At 46.2% G+C, this 21051-nt stretch overlaps 1 protein-coding gene across 7 annotated transcripts in view; it reads left to right on the top strand.

The window, feature by feature from the left end:
- Lifr (LIF receptor alpha) overlaps window positions 1–21051 on the top strand; it is a 106880-nt gene that overhangs the window by 31329 nt on the left and 54500 nt on the right. The window contains exons 1-2 of one of the 7 annotated variants that reach the window (NM_001113386.1): window positions 7634–7888; window positions 8963–9100. The exons of 1 other annotated variant lie outside the window; for it this stretch is intronic. The gene's annotated coding sequence lies outside the window, so the exon portion shown is untranslated. Of the gene's footprint in view, window positions 1–7616; window positions 7889–8962; window positions 9101–18566; window positions 18646–21051 lie in introns of those variants that run through there. 5 more of the 7 variants (XM_006519970.4, NM_001358593.1, XM_006519971.2 and 2 more) reach the window with 5 other exon arrangements.

A 21051-nucleotide genomic window follows, 5' to 3' on the forward strand; every position in this document is an offset into this window, starting at 1 on the left:
GGAAGGAAGAAAGAAAACCTTAGGTTCCACCAAAGGTGCATAACAGTGTGAGAGTCCCAGCCATGGATGGGGGATGGGAAAGGTCCTACTGAGAAACAATGCTGAGCTCAAAGAAACAGCAGTCCATCTATGTTAACCTATAATAAATAGTATTTGAACCAGAGTGGAGGGATCGGTCAGTCTGTAAAGGACCTGCCATGCATATGTAGTGACCTCAGTCAGATTCCTAGCACTCACATAGCAACAACAACAGTAATAAAACTCCCCAAATAATAAAAATTGGCATAGTGGTTTATATTTGCAATCCCCTTGCTAAGAAAGCAAGACAGGAGGATTCCTGGGACTCAATGGTTTACTGGTGTTGCCTCATTGGCAAGCCCCATATCACAGTGAGAGACCTGGTTTCAAAAAGTATGGCAGACAAGTATGGTTGACCTCTGTCCTTTGCACAATGTATGTGAGCCACAAAAACATATAATCACATGTGCACGCTGAGATACACACACACACACACACACACATGCATGCACACCGAATATACTCATGCATGTACAAATGTACTCCTACCTTATGCAGGAATGCATAAGAGAAAAACAGTAGACTCTTACTAATGAAGACCAAGGAAAGGAACAAAATGCATTGTGGGGGGTTACTATTGTCAACTCGACAGCATCTAGAACCACCTTGGAGACATGGTCTGGGCATATCTGTAAGGGAGAGGTTGGTTAACTGAAGTGGGAAGATCCATCTTGAATGTAGGCTGACGTATACCCTGGCCTTGGGTCCTGGGATTGCGTACAGAGTAGAAAGTGGGCTGAGCAGCAACAGTCATCCTTCTCAGCATCCTAACTGCAGATGCAGTGTGACAGCTGCCTCACTCTCCTGCTGCTGTAATTTTCCCACCACTAAGGACTGTACCCCTCAAAGTGTGAGCTAAAATAAACCCTTTCTGCCTAAGGCTGCTCTACCACAGCAATGAGGCTTAGTAACCAACACCGGACTAGAGAGACACAAAGGGATTCTGAGCATATCCTTGGGGAACAGCAAAGCTAGAACCTTACATACAGCTACATCAAAGTGTTAACTGAGAACAGCCACAACCCTACCTCCTGGGGTAGAGATCAGAAGACATTGGGAGAGTAAGTTGGAGGCCCAAATGCAGTGGTTTGAGTGGTTATGTGGTCTCAGGCAAGTTATGAACTTCTTTACCTTTGTAAAAAAAAAAATAAAAACAAACACTCACACCTACACCTACCCACACCACCACCAACAACAACTCATAAAGGCCAAATAAACAAAACCCAAAAAGAGATGACATCCCTCCCTCCATTTGACTCCAGAGCTATAGGGTGGAATTGGTACCTAAGAAGCCATGAGTGCCTGGTAAATATAAATGCTCATTACTGTTATTAAATGCTTGTGATTATTATCCAGCCACCAATGAGCCTGAGACCTGCTCTTAGCCAATGTCTTCTAAATTACTGTAGATAATGGCAAAGTCGGAATTCTCTTGCTGTGTATAAATTCTTTGTCGATCTGTTTCTTTGTGGTCTTGACTCTTCCTGTGTAGGAAGAGAACAGTGACTCTGGCAAAACTGTGAGAGGAAGAGAATACCAGGTTAGTAAGCTATGAGTGTGGCCTCTCACCCCGAGGGAGGACACCCACAAAGCTGCGTTTCTTTCCTAAATTAAGACCGAGGAGTTTAGACTTGTGGATTCTAATGGCGTTCATCGTGCTGTTGGGCTTGGTCCGCAATTTGAGCATAAGACTTGGTGATTTAAACAAAAAAATCCTGGGCATGCCAGAGAAAAGAAATTCCAAGCGACAGACTTTTCCTCTGAGAGCAGTGACCTCAGTTACCTTACGTGCCAGTGGGAAAACCAACCACACAAATGTCCCTGTTTACCAGAGCTGTCATAGTGATGGCCACTTTTGTTTTCCGATAGGGGACCAGGCGGTGTACTAGATTAGGTACCTGAAGAAATCCCAAGGGACAGTCCTGCTATTTAAATTAATTATTTAACTCAGCTCTATTTTCCAACCACCCAGTGTTTCAGTGACCTTGAGTCATGCCTACTGGCAAATGTGTAACCACTGAAATGTCTTCAGAGTCAGAAACTGCAAACAAAAGCTCACTTTCTTACTCTTGTGTTTGGTTTTACAGAATAGTGAAGTCTGTGAATTAAGTGTATTAGTTAGAATAATATATTCGGGGATTTAAGGAATTTGGGTCAGGTTTTATATCAACCCCACTACCTTTTGCTGGGCCTCAGCTCAATCCTTTAATCTTCTGGCTTCTTGTTCCATCTGCAAGAGAGATGCCTCTGGCAAAGCACTAAGTGCAGCAGCTGAAGGAATAAATTAAATAATGGACTTAATATAACCACCGAGAATGGAGCAAATTGCTCTTTTGTGGGATCCATTAGCCCAACTGAGAATATTAGCACAGGACTCTGAGTGTATGATTGATGTAAGAAGTAAGAAAGCATCCATTCTCATTCTGTGCTTTGCCCTGAAATGACATTGGTAACAGATAAATATGAAAACGGAAGGAGAAGGGAGGAACAGAGAAGTGCTTGGTAAAGGAGGAGGAGGAGGAGGAGGAGGAGGAGGAGGAGGAGGAGGAGGAGGGTCATAGGGAAGGGAGGAAGAGATGGGCTAAGAGTGAGACAGGTATGGAGACAACAGAAGAAAAGAGGAAGGAGGAGGGAGGAGGAGGAGGAAGAGGAAGAGAAGAAAGAAAGAAAGAAAAAGGAAAGAAAGAAAGAAGGAAGGAAGGAAGGAAGGAAGGAAGGAAGGAAGGAAGGAAGGAAGGAAGGAAGGAAAGAAAGGAAGGGAGAGTGAGTGGGGAGAGAGAGGTGGGGGAGAGAAAGCAGGCAGGTCAGAAATCAAGGATGCTAAGAAGAACAGGAAGGATGTGAAGTGAAGATTCCAATCAGACCAATGCTCACTGAAACCCTGGAGGAAAGGAAGAGGGGATGAGGAAAGACAGGAAGGGTTTATTCCCCAAGGTTATCCCTGCCTTCCTTCAGAGGCTTTCTCAGCTTGCTGCTTTCCCCCAATGAATCTTAAGTCGAGGCTTCTGGCTCAGGAACTTAGCTTTAACAACCCGAGGCAGTTAAACTTTCCCCAGTTTAAATGCTTGACCTACTAGACTGGTCTCTAGGAGCCTTGGGGTGATAGCAAACAGTACAAGGAAGTATAGGAAGAATATTCTATAGGGATCTCAGCCATACCCACTCAGGCCTCACATTCCCTCCCCCAGGCTTTGCCCTCTCTGGACAGCTGGCTGCTCTAACCACTACTCCACCCAGCACCTCCAACCACTACTCCACCCAGCACCTCCAACCACTACTCCACCCAGCACCTCTGTGCTCAGATGATGCATTTATCTAAAAGGACAACGATGCTGAGATTCATAGCATATATCACTTGTGTGTGACGCAGATATGTCACGCATCTTTACAAAAGGACGTTGACACAGTGTGCACTAAAGGCAATGCATGGTGGGCAGAGAAAAATGTCTGGCCAAGGAAACTGTAGCAAAATTGACACAGTGATGTGTCACACTATAGCAATGAAGTTACTTGAGTTTTTTTCTGCCCACAAAAAAGTCTTAGACTTTTGTATATTCCTCATATAAATACTCTTTTTTGTTTTTCAAGACAGGGTTTCTCTGTATCGCCCTGGCTATCCTGGAACTCACTCTGTACACCAGGCTGGCCTCGAACTCAGAAATCCCCCTGCCTCTGCCTCCCAAGTGCTAGGATTAAAGGCGTGCGCCACCACACCCGGCATAAATACTCTTTTGACCAGGTTCCTTGACGAGTTTGGCCCAGGAATAATTTCTCCTAAGTGAAACTATGATTTCTTTTACTAGACAGTGAGAGTTATGGGAACTCCCACTTCCCCTACTTCATGGTTATGGGGAAGCTTGGAGTTTAATTTTGTATTTATATCCTATTACTTGCCTCAACCAGGTGTATTATTATTATTATTATTAATAGTTTTAAATGTTTGTCTTCCTATGTAAACTTCTTTTTGGAAGAAAGCACAGTACAAATAATCAGAGTACAAACAAAATACAATTCAGTCAGTGCCCTGCTAGAGATGTGATGCGTTACCAATGTATTTTATGTGATACCTCTGAAGCCATTTTAGCTGGAAGAGAATATATTTGGGACAGGATTCTGGGGAGATACTTTGTTTCATGGTGTTTATTGCTTTAAACAAACAAACAAACAAACAAACAAAAAAACCAAAAAAACAAAAACCAAAAAAACCCATGTCCCTTAAATAGCATTCCAAACCACTTTGGGGAAGGAATATCAAATCTAGAGCAAATGAGCTGATTACCCTCATATGTCTTCTTACAGGGATCTAATTAAAGTTTTGAATCTTGTCCAAAACTGTGCTCTGAAATAAACCAATTTAAATCTACATTCATCTGTCAGACTGAAAATGAGGAGTGGTTTCAGCCACTTCAACCACTCGCCAGTGAAGAACTGTGCTTAATTTGTAGATTCTTATCTGGTTCCAACAGTTCTTCCAGGAAGACAGCATGCCTTCCTTGCCTTGCTGACTGACAAGCTCTATACATATGAGGTCATTCATCAAGAGAAGCTGTCTGAAGGGCCACGGTGATGCTGAGATTCAAAAACAAACCTCCCGTCATCTCTGCTTTGCTGCTGTATTTTTGTTCTGCGAAGGACAAAAGCCTTTTAATCCTAGAATGTTTATTATGGGTTATCATTATTATTATTGTTTTTTAAATTCCTATAGAGAAGAGTAGAGGAGGAAGAGGAGAAGGAGGGAGAGGAGGAAGAGAAAGAAGAGGAGGGGCAAGAGGAGGAGGAATAAACAAAACAAAAAGGCAGGTAGACTAGGCAATTGCCGTGTAGAAGAGTCTGAGTCTTCACCATAGAGCAATGAGATGAGAAGAAAGCATCGAGCGTGAGGCTTCGGTATCTCACTGCCTTGTATCTATTCCATATCAGCTTGCCAAATAACTGACCCTTCTACCTCTAATTATGTGATTTATTATCTCGATGTCCTTATTTGTCTGTCAGACGTTTATGAAGATGTGTCAGGCTCTTCCTAATATGCCATTTAAATAGCAAACAAACATTATAGCATCTCATGAAAATGCAATCCATAGATATTATATAGAGTGATATTTAAAAACACACTGGATCCAGAAAAAGGAGACAAAAATAGGGTCCATCCATGGCACTTGCAATTGAGCTGTGACTCCTGGTTAATTTACTTTTTTTTTTTTTTTTTTTAACACAGAGATAAAAAGAATTGACTTGCCTCTGGCATCACTGATGGCAGAGTCCTAGCAAATGCCTTCACATGAGTTATGGACTGGTCCCATCCAACATGGTTACTGCTATTTTTAAAAGTGGTTTCTTTATAACAAATGGTATCTATCTTATGTAAATATGAAACCATTCTTTCTCCTAGAGAAGTGTGCATACTGCAATTCTTCTAGCCATTCCACAGAATCATGAAAGTGTTACAGATTTCAACAAACAACTTGTGACGAATTTCCCAAACTCTTGCCTGTGGAATGGGTACATACAAAGCGGGTTTTTCTGTGATGGCAAACTTCCAGATAGCTTTTCTCCGTCCCTATACGAGAAAACCTAGGCAGTATGTTTATACGACCATGTGTGCTTTGTACAATTTGTAAGGTAAGGTAACTTAGCCACTATGGCTGAGACAGAGGCCTCTTTCTGGCTGCCCGGCCTCTTTGTTCCCCCAGGTGCTGAGTGGTTCTGGACCGTGTTGGATATTCTCATTTGTTTTGTTTTGTTTGCTCTTTTAAGAGGGCCACCCAAACTGCACAAACTTCAGGCCCCACGAAATTTGTATCTGTTCCTACATGTGGGAACAGAACTCAGTTCACAGGTGTGTTATAAGGATTAAATAGTAAATTCATATCAAGAGAGCAAGGCCACAGGGGCCAGCGTTCTATGCAAGGTGAAAATCATGTGGTTGTCTTGTCTGAGGTTTACTTATCTATTTTTTTCCATGCAAAAGGATGCTAGGTCCTGGACAACGAGGCTGTGCCATGCTTTTCATGAACTCTAGATATGTATGAGTCTCTTTAGTTATTAAACATTAAACATTCTTATTTTGTTTACCTTAGGTACAAAGATAGCAATATTATTCTACATTAAAACACTTGAATCTATTTTTTTCTTCTGACCTGAAAACAAATGAAAATACTTTTGTTAGCTCCTAAAAGCTCTGTGAGCCATAGGTGCTGTGTCTAATAGAAAAGACAGAATACTGCAATATGAATACCAAGTCTCTCAAGTTGTGGGAAAGAATGGGGATAAAGGAAAAGCAATATGGTCCAACTTAAATGGGGGCGGGTTCAGCACAGTCCAGAAACAGTCATGGACAGCAGGAGGCACTTCATGTTCAAAATATGCACTTTAGTGGAGTTGGTCACTAGGATACTCTTAGTGACTTTATTTTGAAAGATGTTATTAAGAATTTATTTTTTCATGCAGTATATTTTCAGGTGTCTTGTTGCCCATTTTGGAGTTACATTATTAACGGGGGATATTTATTTTAGAAAATAAGCTTCATCCTGCCGATTTGCAAATTGCTGTAGATTCTAAAGTCTAGAATTTCAGTCAAAGGTCCCTCACAAACTCCTTGGCCCTGGCGCACCAGATAAATCACATCTGAAAACAAACAAGCGGCTCCCTATGGAAGGTGTGTCTGCACAGCCATGTGACTGCGTGCCAGTGGCTCCGTCTGGCACATTTCTGAACTTTGCAAAATTAATTGTGCTAAAGAGAACACCATCAAACGCGTCCGGCACAGAGCGTAAACATCTTCAAACCACGACTCTGCGCCATAAAACACTCCTACCAATTTCATTTGGTGCATTACTCTGGAAGGAACACCGAGGCCAAGTGAAACTGCGGAAATGGGAACAATGCACGGAGGAAAAATCTCACCCCATTAAGGGATCCGTTTCTTCTCTGCACAAATAAGCCCAACACGCCTCAGAGGCACGACTAGATGGCTCCAGGATGTTCTCAGTTGCCCCCGCAGGCCCTCAGGAGCTGAGAGGTCCCCTCACCAAGAAAGTAGGGGAACTGAGTGGCAGCGCCCCGGCTTGGGGGCAGTTTAGGTAATGCACAAAATCAGAAAGAAAGAAAGGAAAAAAAAAAAAACCCGCAGTAATTGGCGTCCGTGTGCCTTTTCGGGGCGACACGAGTTTCCTCCTCCGCGCACGGCTTGCAAAGTGCAATGACAGCGGTTTGGGAGCCGCGCTGCTTCCCGCAGGGCCGCCTGGGCTCCGCTGGCCTTTCCGGAGGCTTTGCACCCGCAGGGCCGCTGCGCTCTCGCCCGCCGCTCGGTGACCTTGCAAGGCTGGCCGCGCGACCGGAGTCTCGGCAGAGGCACCTCCCTGGGCGCCGGGCCCGCGCGCGACCCAGAGGCTCCGACTCACGCGCGGCCTCGCGGGCCCGCGGGCCCGCGTCCCCGTGCGCGCGGCAGGGACGGCGGAGAAGGCTGCGGGGGCGCGCGGGGCGGGGCCTGGGCGGGGCCTGGGTGCTGCGCCCCCCGCCGAGCTCCTCGCAGGCGCCGCCTCCGGGCGCGCAGTCTGCGCCGGAGCGTCTCGGCAGTGGCCGCGGCCGTTATCGTCGCCTGGCGCTGCGGTGGCTCGCGGGGTTGGGAGAAGGCAGCGGCGGCCGGTCGTCGGTGGCCGCTAGAGCCGGCCTGCAAGGGGACAGGGGCGCCAGGACGGCGGCTGCTACCACCGGACTGCTCCTTCAGGACTGCAGTCCTGTGCTGCAGGGTCCGGGCTGCCCCGGGGCGGCGGCCGACTGGGATGGCAAGATAGCGGCGCGGGAGCGGCTGGTGAGTGCGGGGGCGCGGCGCGGCAGCCCGGAGCGCGTGCGGGGGGCGCGTCCCCGGCTCTGGGGCAACGCCACTCGGGCTCACGCCGTCCGTGCCAGCCGAGGGGTCAACCCTGCAGCCCGCGCCCACGCGGGCTACACCGCGGGAAACTTGTGCGGCGCGAAGGGCACTGAGTTCCAAGGCCAGAGGTTACCAGGGGGATGGGCAGGACCTTTAATTCCCCATTCGGAGCTGCGACCTGCCAGATGGTTTCCTGCCCCTAAACCTCAGCGCTTCAGAAAAGTAGTTCCTCGTCCTTTCTGTTTTGATGGTGCATTTGACTGACCTGTCTGTAGTTCTAGGTGCTTGTGTCCGAAGGCGCTAAACTTATTAAACTCCCAAGTTAAAGTGTAGGCAAGCAAAGTTAGGCTTCCTAATGGATGGCTTTCCGGATGTGTTGTCTAAAGCACAAAGCTGAGATCGTGGACCCAGACGCACAGAAAACTGCACAGCAAGTGTTGTGAACTTACACAGGAGCTTGAGTTATGTGATTCTAGCCCCCACTTCAGCTGCCAAGACACACGAATCTTTCGTTTACACTAGGGTTATCTTTGGGTCCCTTTCTGTAGCTGTGTTTAATGCAGTCAGATACTGAAAGGACACGTGCGCTGTTACTGACTGACAGTTACATGCATTCTTTGCGTTTACTTTGTTTCTTTAAAGTGGGTTTTTCAGCAGAACTTTCAGTTTAAACTTTGCCATCCAATGCCTTCCCTTGCATATTTAACCCAGCAAATAATATTTGCTTAGAGTTGACCTGACTTTACGTTAGTCAGGAGTTCAAAAGCGGTGCCCACGTTATATTTAAAGCACCGCCCCCAGTGAAAAACTAAAGCATTTGTTTATTGCAACTGATGCCGTCCCCTCCCCTTGCAGGATTATCTTGACACAGATCTGAAGTCATACTCCACTAGGAGCAGAGGCTCCTCGGGTGAGACTGGCAGAGGGAAGCAAATCTCAGCATAGCCTGTGCTTTTAAAAAACACTGGACTGTGCTCTTTTCTTTCTCTCCCTGACTTTCCTTCTTCCAACCAGGTGGAAACTGTGTTCATTTGGAGGCATCCATGAGGAACCTTAAGCTCAGTTTCAATAGGAGGCGTATTGTCAAGGAGGCCGGAGCTGCTGTTTGCTCTCAGGCCAGAGTTGAGCTGAGGTGTGTTTGCCTTGTGAGAGGTGAGATCACAGGCTGCTCTGCTCCAGTGAGTGGAGACTTGGAGTCTCCTCTGGGGAATGAGGACCGAGGACTGTGCTTTTAAAACCAAATGAATTATTTCCTGAGTTTTAAAAACTTTTGCTACGGAAGACTCATTTTTGGGGGGACTGTGTTAGGAATAGTGTAGTGATGGTGTGAAGACGTTACCATATTAATTTGTGGGGCACCTCTTCACATTAGAGAAAATCCACTGGTTACGTAGTTCAGAGTAAAGGGCACATCTCTCTCCTACCACTCCCTTAGCATCAGTAAGCACCAGCTTTCTGGCTCTTTTCTCTCTCCGAATGTAGCCCAATGCTTGGTAGCATTTTGCTCTTTTTTGTCTTTCTGCTGGCTGGGATAGTCGCATGCCCTGTTCTGTACCAGCTCTTTGCCTCCCCATGAAGTCCTAAGTCCAGACAGTCTCCAGTGTTCTTCCCACCCCCATCCCTCCATCCCCCGAGGGAGCCACCTCCCTCTCCCTCTGACACAACATCTGAGAACTCCTTTAAGGATAAGCCATATTTTACTTAAGGTTCTCTTTCTTCACAGGTATAGTCTTCTGATATCTTGCTGTGAGGTTGTTGTAAAGCACTTTTCTTTTTGAGGCTTTTAAGTGGGTTTCAGTTATTCCCAGGGCCCCAAAGTTGCGTCCTCACATTGCAGGAAGTGGAGGCAGCTCTGCCCAGTGCACATTCTCTGATTTAATGACTCCAAAGTGACCCATGGGGATTTGTGGCATCTTTGCTGTGAAATGAGAGCTATGATGGCCAGGACCTAAAGTCATCCTCCTAATGACAAAACAAAGTAAAACTGTGCACTTACAAGAATAATCCACCAGGCCCTGTGTGGAGCCTTTAATCCCATGACTCCTGAGGCAGGGGCAGGTGGATGTCTGTGAGTTCTATGCCAGCCTAGGCTCCGTACTGAGTTCCAAGCCAGGGCTATATTATGAGATCCTGTCTTTAAAAAAAAAATCCTAAGAGTTTAAATGTTTTTGAATATGCAGTGAAGGCTTATACCTATTATTAAATTGAAGGCAGGGGAGTTTTTTTTTTTTTTTTTTTTGTGTGTGTGTTCCAGAAAATTTGCTTCTCATTAGGATAAAGTCTGTGTTTCTGTGGTTGATCACCACTGGCTTCTACTTTAATGTGAATAAATTGCTTTTACACCTTCATTGTTAGAGAAAGTATTTGTCCTTGGCATCTCTTAAGAGTGATTTTGGAAGCAGAATAAATTGTAGAGGTTAGGCCTCGCTAATGCTAGCATTTGAGCACAATGCATTATGTAGCCTTATGTGATCCTATGTGGAGGCTCTTCCTCTTCTTCGTCTTCTCGCTTCTCCCCTTCCAATCCCCTCCTCTTCCTCCTCCTTCTATAAGCTGTGAGGAACCTTTAAAAATCTAATTAAAATCCAATCCACTCTTAGCATTTAGAATATGGTCTTTGTTTTCTTTGGGACCTAACATTGTGGTGTCAATACAAAAGTGTTGTTAACACTGGTCCATATTTGTTCTTCATAAATAGGTGTTTATCAGTCTTCTGTTAATATTCCAGGCAATTTTCGGGAAACTGAGATCCAGCTTATACGGGACAAACAGACTGGCTGTCATGAGTTTCCATCTGAATTGTGGAGATGGATTAAAAACGTGAGAGAGCAGTGAAGAAAGATGGTATCCGGTTAAGGACCAGGGAAACGAACCTACCCTGCCCTGGCAGAGGGGCGTGGCTGAGAGGGGCGTGGCTGAGGTAGAGAGGGGCGTGGCTGAGGTGGATAGGGTCGCCCTGAAGACTGCTGCCTGTGGCCCGAGAAGCCTCCCTAGGGTAGATTGGTAGGAGCTGAGCAGTGTATGATTCTGGAGAAAGGGGAAGTGTAGCTCAGGTAGAGGGCACTGCACGAATCAACATCCAGGCGGCGCCATAGGGCCACCACGGTGCTATGCTACTACTGGGGAGAGGGGCAGGCTGCGGGCATGTGCTTGGATTGGGGTGCTGCGCATGGAGAAGAGGGTGGAAGAATTCCTCCATGCTGGCTCCAGGAGTTCAGGGACAGGGCTTGCTGTTTCCTGTGGCACGCACAGCCAAGGCTGCACCTCCGTCCTGCATTATTTGTTGAGTAGATGAGCAAATAAAGAAAAACCTTAAGAAATAATCTTGCCTGATTTTTGGTCAGAATTCTTCGGAGTCTGTTATCTGAGTTCTCCACCTAGGCTCTAGGCCTTACCATGTGTGTTACAGTTAACACACTCTCAGATTGTTGCCTTAAATCTCATCCTTCTGCCATGAAATTCAAGTCGGAAGTATTAAAAACAAAACAAAACACAACACAGCCCCTTTTAGTAAGTCATAGTGATTTCCAAGAGATAGCCCAAATTTTCACTTTTGATTTCAATGGAGCAGCCATTTACATGGGAGTGAATAATTCAGATGCTTTTTTTTTTTTAAATTTTTTTTTTCTTAATGTGATGTTTTGGTTCTTCGGGCTTGCGACTGACCAATGAGCTGTGCCAAGCTCAGGTATGTTGTTCTCACAGAAGAAATGTGTGTGTGCCTGCTCTATTTTGGGAAATAGCAGGAACTTGTGGTATTTCCTCTTCCCAACTCCTAATCTGTTTGTTATTCTAAATATATGTTCCTTTATATTAATTGAAAGTTTGGGAAAGGAGTTTCATGCCAAGCAATTGTTAGAGCTGTGCGATAAGAGTCTTGTCTCTGGTGATTGACTGTTGGGCCCCTGTTCTGTATTAGGAGTTCCGTGATCTTGCAGAATGTGAGCTTGATCTCTCTCTCTCTCTCTCTCTCTCTCTCTCTCTCTGTCTCCCTCTTCTCTCTCTTTCTTTCTTTCTCTCCCTCTCTCTCTCTCTGTCTGTCTCCCTCCTCTCTCTCTCTCTTTCTTTCTTTCTTTCTTTCTTTCCCTTCCTTCTGTCTGTCTGTCCGTCTGTCTCCCTCCGTCTCTCTCTTTCTAATTTCCTATTCTGACTGTTGATACCTGATGGTAGTAACTTGTTTCCACGTAAGATAATTGTATCCCCCAGCTCGGCGTGACACAGGCAGTGCAGACACTGAGAAAACAATGGGTTCTTCCACACCTCCTTTGTGAGCAGAGTAGTCTTGGTCCTTTTCAGTCTCACTTCCCGCAAGTAGCTGAAGCCAGCGAGGCATTGTAGGGAGTTTCGATGTTTAGAAATGCAAGCACTCTCAAGCAGGTCCTTTGCAGTCCCTGTACAGGTTGCAGAAAGGCAGGAATTCCAGTTGTCATACATTGTCTTGAGTAATGCTGCATGTGTTCCTTCTAGACACTTGCACTGCCCCTGCTGACGCAGGCTGAAGGTGGTGCTCGCAAGCCTTGCCCACTCAGTGTTGGGAGGTGAGGAGGAATTTTTGGCGTATGTTTTTGGTTTCTAATGTACTTTTGCACGGTGGGAAGTTTTTGGCTCTCCTTCATTCTTTTGGCTTCTAAGGCTGAATAAGTTGGAATTAGCATTCATGTCTAGAATCGAGCATAATCTTGTTATGTGGTGGTATCTTGAAGGGCCACTAGGGGGCAATATTTCTTTCTGAAGGTCCGTGTGTGTCTGGGTTAAGCCTTCATCCCCGAAGCACACACTTCTGTAAGAAGTTCTTAGATCCAAGGACAGTTGACACGGTGGTAGCAGGAACATCTGGTGGAAAATAACAAGTGCTGACAGAAGTACTTCCCTGCTTCTAACATTAGAAAACGCTAACGGGGCAGATGGGTTGTAATTGTCCTGTGGACAGAACCTTGTGAGTTGGCTGAGCCCTGGTGGTGGTAGGATGAAGGTGAGACCGTGGCCCACACTTACATGCTGTAACCTCTGGGGCTGTTTGAGGGCCACTGTGGACATTAGGGCGTGATGACAAGATGCCAGCTGTTTGCACGCAGCAGGCCTGGAGGCCCCAGTGTACTTAAATATAATAAGAAATAAATCTTTTTAAAAAATTGAGGATTCAAACAACCTAGCCACAGCGTGGAGCTTGAGAGTCAGAGGGCCCTTTCGGATCCCCAAGTCAGCTTCTGGAGGCCCTTCTTCGGGCCTTTAGAGCATAAAAGTGAGTAAGGCGTGAACATTTGAGAAACTTCTCCAAAGAAACAGTTAAAGCGGGAATGTAAGTTATCTGACTGGAACTTTACCCCATGCTTACTCCTTGAAGGTACCATGATCAGCAGTTTTACTGTGGTAAAAACAACAAACAAACAAACAAACAAAAACAGTTTTAGGGGAGAGCGTGTGCAAGATACAGAGGGAGATGAAAATGTAAGCTCTTAGGAAAACATAAAATTGAGGATTCAGGGGCTGGTGAGATGGCTCAGCAGGTAAGAGCACCCGACTGCTCTTCCAAAGGTCCTGAGTTCAAATCCCAGCAACCACATGGTGGCTCACAACCATCCGTAATGAGATCTGACTCCCTCTTCTGCTGTGTCTGAAGACAGCTACAGTGTACTTACATATAATAAGAAATAAATCTTTAAAAAAAATTGAGGATTCAAACAACCTAGCCACAGCGTGGAGCTTGAGAGTCAGAGGGCCCTTTCGGATCCCCAAGTCAGCTTCTGGAGTTTAATATGTAAAGAAACTGAGACCCAGGGATGCCACGATTTGCCTGGGGACAGTCACTGAGGACTGACCAGCATCCTGACCCTTCTTGGACTGACTGTTACCTGAAAGAGTCTGAGTTCTGTCTAGAGGAGCATCTCCCTGAGGGGTTCGCCACTGTGGGCTTCCGTGTGTCATCTTACCACTGGCACTGAGTTCCGCCCACAGCAGGTGCCCCATATTTTGTTAAGTAAATACATACCTAAAAGAATTCCAATTGTCCGATGGGCACATTATCTGTGAGAGTGTGTTTATATAATATGGATGAATATATAATTTCTCATTTAAAAAAAATAGAGAGTGCTACTTTTGAAACCCAAACTCCTAGCTCTAGCACTGGCCAAATTTGGCAGGTGTGGCTGCATCTGGTCCCTTACTGACCAGGCATTGAATTTTCCAGGAGTCACCTTGTAAACTCCCTAATTCCTGGTATCCTTAACCTTTTATCTTTGATGCTTGAAACAGTATTTACTTTTGAGATCAAACAGTGCCTTGAATTGCCTTTCTTCCACATGTGTCTTATCAGTCAAGTGATTTCACAATTTCAGAACTTTATGGGCTCGTTGGAATTTGGATATTTGAAATCAAATCTCACAAAGCCCCCACAGGCTCTGGAAATTGTCGCTTCGAGATGCCTGGCGGATGTTTGAATTGTGGTAACTTTCCAGGAGGGCAATTTTGCATTACTCATCAAAAGCCTCAAAAATGTGCCACGTATCAGAACCAGGAAGGGAGATCAGGGGGAAAAGCTGTCTGCAGATGCTGAAGGCTGCTCCACTACCATGCACATATCAAAACCACCCCTGCAATTTGACAAAGCTATCCTTGTAACTTCTTTGGCCGGGGGGGGGGGGGGGTGTCTAGACAGGGTTTCTCTGTGTAGCCCTGGCTGTCCTAGAACTCACTTTGTAGTCCAGGCTGGCCTCGAACTCAGAAATCCGCCTGCCTCTGCCTCCTGAGTGCTGGGATTAAAGGCGTGTGCCACCACACCCGGCTCCTTGTAACTTCTTAAAACACCTGTTCCCCAGTGGAAACAGCTTCCGTGCTCAGTAATAGGAATTGGTTATGGTTTTCATGAGTAATGAAGGGACAGTGCTGCAGGGGATGCCCACTGGTGGAGCTGCACCAAATTTACCATTTGTCAAGCCAGATGACCAAGAGGCCTATGTAGGGTCATTCATCTAGGTGTTGTCTTTGCAGCGAGCGTGCACATGCATACATGTGATCAGCTCTGTGACACTGTGTAGGATGACCCCAAGATTACTGTCTAGACGCTAGCTGAGATGAATTCTGTGTGCAACATCAATAGCTCTGTTGCTTTTAGCAGCCACCCCCCCAGCCCCCCCAGAATTCCCAATATCTAAAAAGCATGTGGTACAGTGTAGGGGCCGGGGAGGAAGTTGCATTTCCGTTCCCAGTGGTTGTGTGAACTTGAGTAAGTTCCGCGTCTGTTTCGGTCCCTGTTGTGTGGGTGCTTAGCGGCAGAGAAGGCTGGCTAAACATACCCTGCCTGAGCTGCTGGGATGACGGACACTGGGCGCCCTGAACAGTAGAGGAGTTCTAGATTGCTAGATCAATTTCGTGGGTCTTGAAAATTTCAGGGCATCCTGACACAGCATTGCTCCTGGCCATTGGGAAGTGATTTGAGGTTTTAAAAGAAAAACCATCCATGTATTTGTGCGTGAGTATGTACAAGCCGAGGTCGGAGGCCAACTCCCAGGAGAGGCCTTTCTCCTTCCACCATTACGGTTCTAGGGATTGAACTCAGGTCGGTGGGCTTGCTGACACCGGCTTTCGCCCACTTAGATGCAAATACTCTTTGTTGCTAGTGCTTGTTTTTTTTTGTTTGTTTGTTTTTTGTTTTTTTTGTTTCTTTTTTTTTTGTTTGTTTGTTTTAAAGACATTTTTGCTTCCTTCTGTTGTTGTCTTGAGTAGTCCAGCCGTACATTCCTCAAGGTTAGGTCTGTCTGACTCAGTCAGTGATGGGTGTGTCTGTGTTACCAGTACTGCATAGGCCACGGTGCCCCAGGTACAGGTGACCTTGCCCGTGCAACAACACACAGGAACAACCACGGCACTGCGAAGCCAGGAGGTCACTGAGGTAAGGTAGCAAGCTGCAGATCCTGGCCTCCTGTCCTGTCCTTTCAGAAGAAAGCACGTGATGTTACTTTCCAGTGAACACAAACACTGCCGTCCACTTGTTCGACCCGCTGGGTGAGCAGCAGCTCGGTGACGTCACCGTGTTGACATTTACAGATGACTTTTATTGAAGTTGGGTGACACTTTTCTTAGGCTTCTGGGCTGGAAACTGCTATTGCACCTTCTGTGAAGGGCACACTCCTGCCACTGCGAGGGAGACCTCATGCCGTTTTGAAATTTTATCTTTTCGTAAAATTGCCAGGCCCTCCCTCATAAATCTAGGAGGCATGGCGTTTATGCATCTTCTGAGTGAGAAATTCCAGCATGCATCTTCCCAGGAGACAAGGGCAGTGAGACCTGCACCCGAGAGTACGTGCAACTGCACTAGCTCTCATGAACGGTGCAAAGACAAATATTTTACCCTCAGTAACCGTTGAAGACAGCATACGCTTTGTGGGTCTGCAGTATGAACATGACAGGTTCTATGATGAAAGTGGAGAGTCAGTCGTCACAAAAGGTACCTTTGTGACAAATGCCGACTTTACATTCCATTTCCTCATATAGCTAAATAAAAGAACACAACGTCTTGAGTTGTGGACAGCATGCCCCCCCATGGGAAGTCATAGACATAGGTAGGGGACACAAGCAAGATCCACGTTTTATATGTCACGCTCCTATCTATGGCATCGCTTCCCACAGCCCACTACGGTCCCACTCCTCCGCCGGAACTAGCAGTAGCGTGCTTCTCTTAGGGGTCAGGTCACTCTGCAGAATTTCTCCTAGTGAGAGGCAAGGCCTGTGTGCGATGGTGCCTAGGCGGCAGCTGGGCCGTGTTGGCACGGAGACTGTTGGCTGAGTGTAGGATGGAGCAACACTGCTCTCAAGGCCAGGATCAATGGGATCACAGAGGACTCTGTTCTGGAACGTTCCACCTTATAGCAGGTAAAGCCGCGAGTGCTGGAGTGCTGTCAGCATGCACCACAGGCTGTATTGTTGGGGTCAGTACCTGTGGGATGTCCTTAGGTCACTGTCATGTGGGTCAGTAGCGCCCTCCCCACTTACTCTTCCACTCTCTGATATGCTGTGAGTTGGTTTGCTCCTCTTCATGCCCCCACTATAGTGTCTTGCCTCATGGAACATGTATAGCGAAGGGTCTCATGGGCACAGACCTTTAAAACGGTGGCAGTAAACCACCATTATGCGCTGGTTTTCTTTGATGTTTTGTGACAGAAAGTGAACACAGAAATCTATAAGGCAAGATGGGCTCTATGGGAAAGGCTAGAGCGACACAGCTGACTGTCCACCTGTGGATATGGGGGCACTGTTTGCAGGACTTCTGGATGTAGGGTTTGTTTTTTAAATGTCAAGAGGCATGGCTGGGAATGGCTAGCTTTAAACTATAGTATTTTCTCATCTATGTTTTCCCGTATCCCATAACGTAGATTGTGTTGGGTTTTGTTTTGTTTTTTTGTTTTTGTTTTTTCATTTTGTAACATGGGCCTTCAGGATATGTTCCACATGCTACAAAAAATTCTTCAATATGAATTGATGCAGCGGGGCATTCTGTCTTATGAACAAACCACAATTTGAGAATCTATGCTGCTTATCTTTTAAAATTCATAATTAAGGCAATAGTCACTGGGCATAAAGCCCTTATCCTCCCCCACCCCACCCCAGTATGTTGCTTAGAAGACAGGCTACGTATAGAGAAGACCTGTAGTTAGCTCCTGGTTTTGCCAGTGAAAGGCGTGATGTTGGCCTTGACTCAGTTCTGGTGAGGACCCTCTGCTCTAATCATCACTGAGGGAGGGATTGATGTACGGGAAAGCCCACCTCACCCAACTGGAAAAGACTGAGATTCCACAAGTCCTTCTGAGTACACACCTACTGTGACCAGCAGACTTGCCACTACATCTCATCTCTCAAAGTTCCATGTGCTAATACTACCAGCCCCAAGACCTTGGCAGCCAGTTACGTGGACCCCTGGGGGATGTTAGCCCTCAAACCAGGGTTTCCAGTGACTTTCAAACTCTTTTCCTGAGTCAGAAGTTAAAGACGTTGTTATAGTTTTTATTACTTTGATCTATAACCAAGTAGTCAGAAAAATAACATGTTCATCTTATTAGCTGCCATTTCCTTACTGGGAATTTTTTTATGCTACATCTACAGCTGTACATTGTTAGAATTTGAACTATCTTTAGAGTACAATAGACACTATTAATTCCAGTGCTTGGGAGACAGAGGCAGGTAGATTAGTGGAGCTCTGTGAATTTGGTTTGTGTAGTGAGTTCTAGGCTAGCCAGGGCTATATATATATCTGTCTCAAAAAATAAAAATAAAAAAATGGAACTATTTTTTAAAGTTAATACAGGGAAAGTGCTTTATAAAAACTGAGAAAGCTTGGAGACAAATTCTTTTAAAGTTTTAGTCTCACTTTTAGAGGTAACTGCATATGATATGATATGATATGATATTACATTATACATGATAGATTAATTTCTGTGCATAACCAGACATTGTACTGGCTAGTTTTGTGTCACCTTGACCCAAGCTAGGGTTATCAGAGAGGCAGGTGTCTTAGTCGAGAAAACACCTCCCTAAGATCGAGCTGTGGGGCAGCTTAATCAGTGACCAATGGGGGATGGCCCAGCCCATTTGTGGGTGGTGCCACCCCTGGGTACTGGGTTCTATAAGAAAGCCAGCTGAGCAAGCCAGCCTCCGGGAGCAAGCCAGTAAGCAGCACCCCTCCGTGGCATTGGCTCCTGCCCAGGGTGAGTCCCTGCCCTCGCTGCTTTTGATGATGATCTGTTTTGTGGAACTGCGAGTGAAATAACGTCTTCCTTCCCAGGTTGCTTTTGGTCATGGTGTTTCATCAGAGCAACAGTGACCCTAACTATGATAGATGTATATTTAGTATCTGTGCCTCTGGGTGTGTTAAGCTGTGCTTGGAACATACTTATATGGTTTTTGTAATATGACTTAAAAATGTAACTTAAGTCAATCATCTTCCATGATTATTGTGCATAGTGTTCTTTTTGTAAAGTCCTTTATTCTGAGTGTGGACGTATCTCCTCCACACCTGCTGGGGCTGCAGCACTGGGGAGGAGGGGTGGGTCTTACCCTGTGAAGCTTTCCTGCCTTTTGGGAAGCACCAGCCAGTAAACAAGAAGTACATGTCCAGATATCGATGAGTGCCCTAAGGACAGGAAGCTGGGCACGGTGTCGTGGGGCAAGGACAGTGGGTGCCAGGGCTCCTGGGAGCTCAGTAGCGGATACTTCTTTCCCTGGGGGATGGGAGAGGACATGCTGAGCAAGAGAGTTCTATCTCAAAGCCTAGATGACACACAGGACCTATGGAGAAGTCCATGGAAGGATGCTCCTGAGGGGTCCAGACCTGAACAGAAGGAGCAGAAGGGCCGTGTGACTGCTGGAAGGAGAGCGGGATGTCGGAAGGGGAACAGAGTCATGGGAGGGAGAGAGAGTAGAGCGTGTTTATAAGAATTGGCCCCAGTTTTAAATCCACAGTGACAGGGTCCGATGGATATTTTTGGATGGTGACTGCCTGCTCTGTGCAGAGTGTGTGGGAAGTGAGGATGGAGACGAGACGGGAGGACCTTGTCGCTGATCGATAGTCATGCAGGCAAGAGGCTGGCGTGAAGGGACTGGGTTAGCAGCGAGCACAGTGGGCAGGGTCTGGTTTCAGAGCTGAGGAAGCTGTAGCTGCCAGACATGCAGAGGAGGTGCAGGAAGGGGTGAATCGAGAACGGCCCCGGAGCTTTGGCTTGCTTTGCCTTGGGGGGAATTGAGACAGGATCCTTGTGGCTTAGTTGGTTGAACTGTGTTCATTAAGATGATCCTCTCGTTTTGGCCTCCCCAATGCTGAGATCACAGGCACGAAGCACCATGCCTGGCCTATGGCTTTGGGGAGCCGTGTCCGTACCGTTTTTTGATAGGGAGAACATTAAGGAAGAATAAGTTGTGTGTGTGTGGGGTGCTCTGTGAATCAACAATCTGCTTTGTGTGTGAGCTGAAAATGTCCGAGACTTGCAAGAAACAAATTGTGCTTCTATCAGGAGACAAAACTGTTGGGAGCTATATAGAACATCCGGGGAAAAGCCAGAATCAACTTAAACTGAATGTAGGTTTTACTTAAATTAGCATACGTTCTTAAGAAAATTTTAAGAGTGCAGCAAGAGATGGGCCAGAATGCTTATGGAGGTAGGACCGGCCGCGGGCCTCCAAGTGACAGACACTCTGGTCTTCAGTGAACATTTTCTTTACAGTCTTGCCTAATGTCTCTTGTAGAACAGTTTGTTGTGGTTGGTTTTGGTTTTGTTTGTTTGTTTTGTTTTGTTTTGTTTTGAGACAAGGTCTGTCTACATAGTCCTGGATATCCTAGAACTCGATATGTAGACCAGATCGGCCTCCTCATACTCAGAGATTCTCCTGCCTCTCTCTGCCTTTTTACTGCTGGGACTAAAGGCATGTGCCACCACGCCTGGTACTGACTGATCAGATAGTGAATGCTCAATAAACTATCAGATTGGTCTGTCATTGTCACCACCACCACCACCATCAATATCAACATCATCATCACTATCACCACCACCACCATCATCACCACCATTATCATCACCATCATCATCAAGTAAAATGACATTATAACATGACTCAGACCTTGGAGTCAGAATCCTGGGTCCCATTTCTGGCTTTGTTCTTTACAGGTCACGAGACTCTGGCAAAGTCACTTAACCCCTTTGTTTCCTCTTTGAGTACCACGTGAAAGACACCAGCCCCCACCTTCCCCCTAAGCACTGTGATGGTGCCAGAGACAGTCATACAGTCAGTCGCTCAGTGGCTGCTTACCTCTTTCTCACGAACTTTGTCTAAACCATCATGGGACAGCATCTCACACCACACTCACCGTTCACTATCCATCGAAGTCTCTGCATTTGAATCTGTGTGTCTTGACTGCTGTTGAACATGGGGTTCAGGGGTGCAGCTGGCAGGAAATAGCAGAGAACTTGTGCCATGTGCAGATTGGGACTTCTTCAAGGCCAGGGAGGGCCGTGGATGATTTCAGCATAATATGACTGACTTCCTGCGCTGGGGGACATTGACTGGGATCATTGGAGTAAGTGAGGGCTGAGAGGGACTCTGGACGTTTGTCTTATTTC

This window comes from Mus musculus, chromosome 15, assembly GCF_000001635.26.
Source record: "Mus musculus strain C57BL/6J chromosome 15, GRCm38.p6 C57BL/6J".
In the NCBI taxonomy this organism is placed as follows: Eukaryota; Metazoa; Chordata; class Mammalia; order Rodentia; family Muridae; genus Mus; species Mus musculus.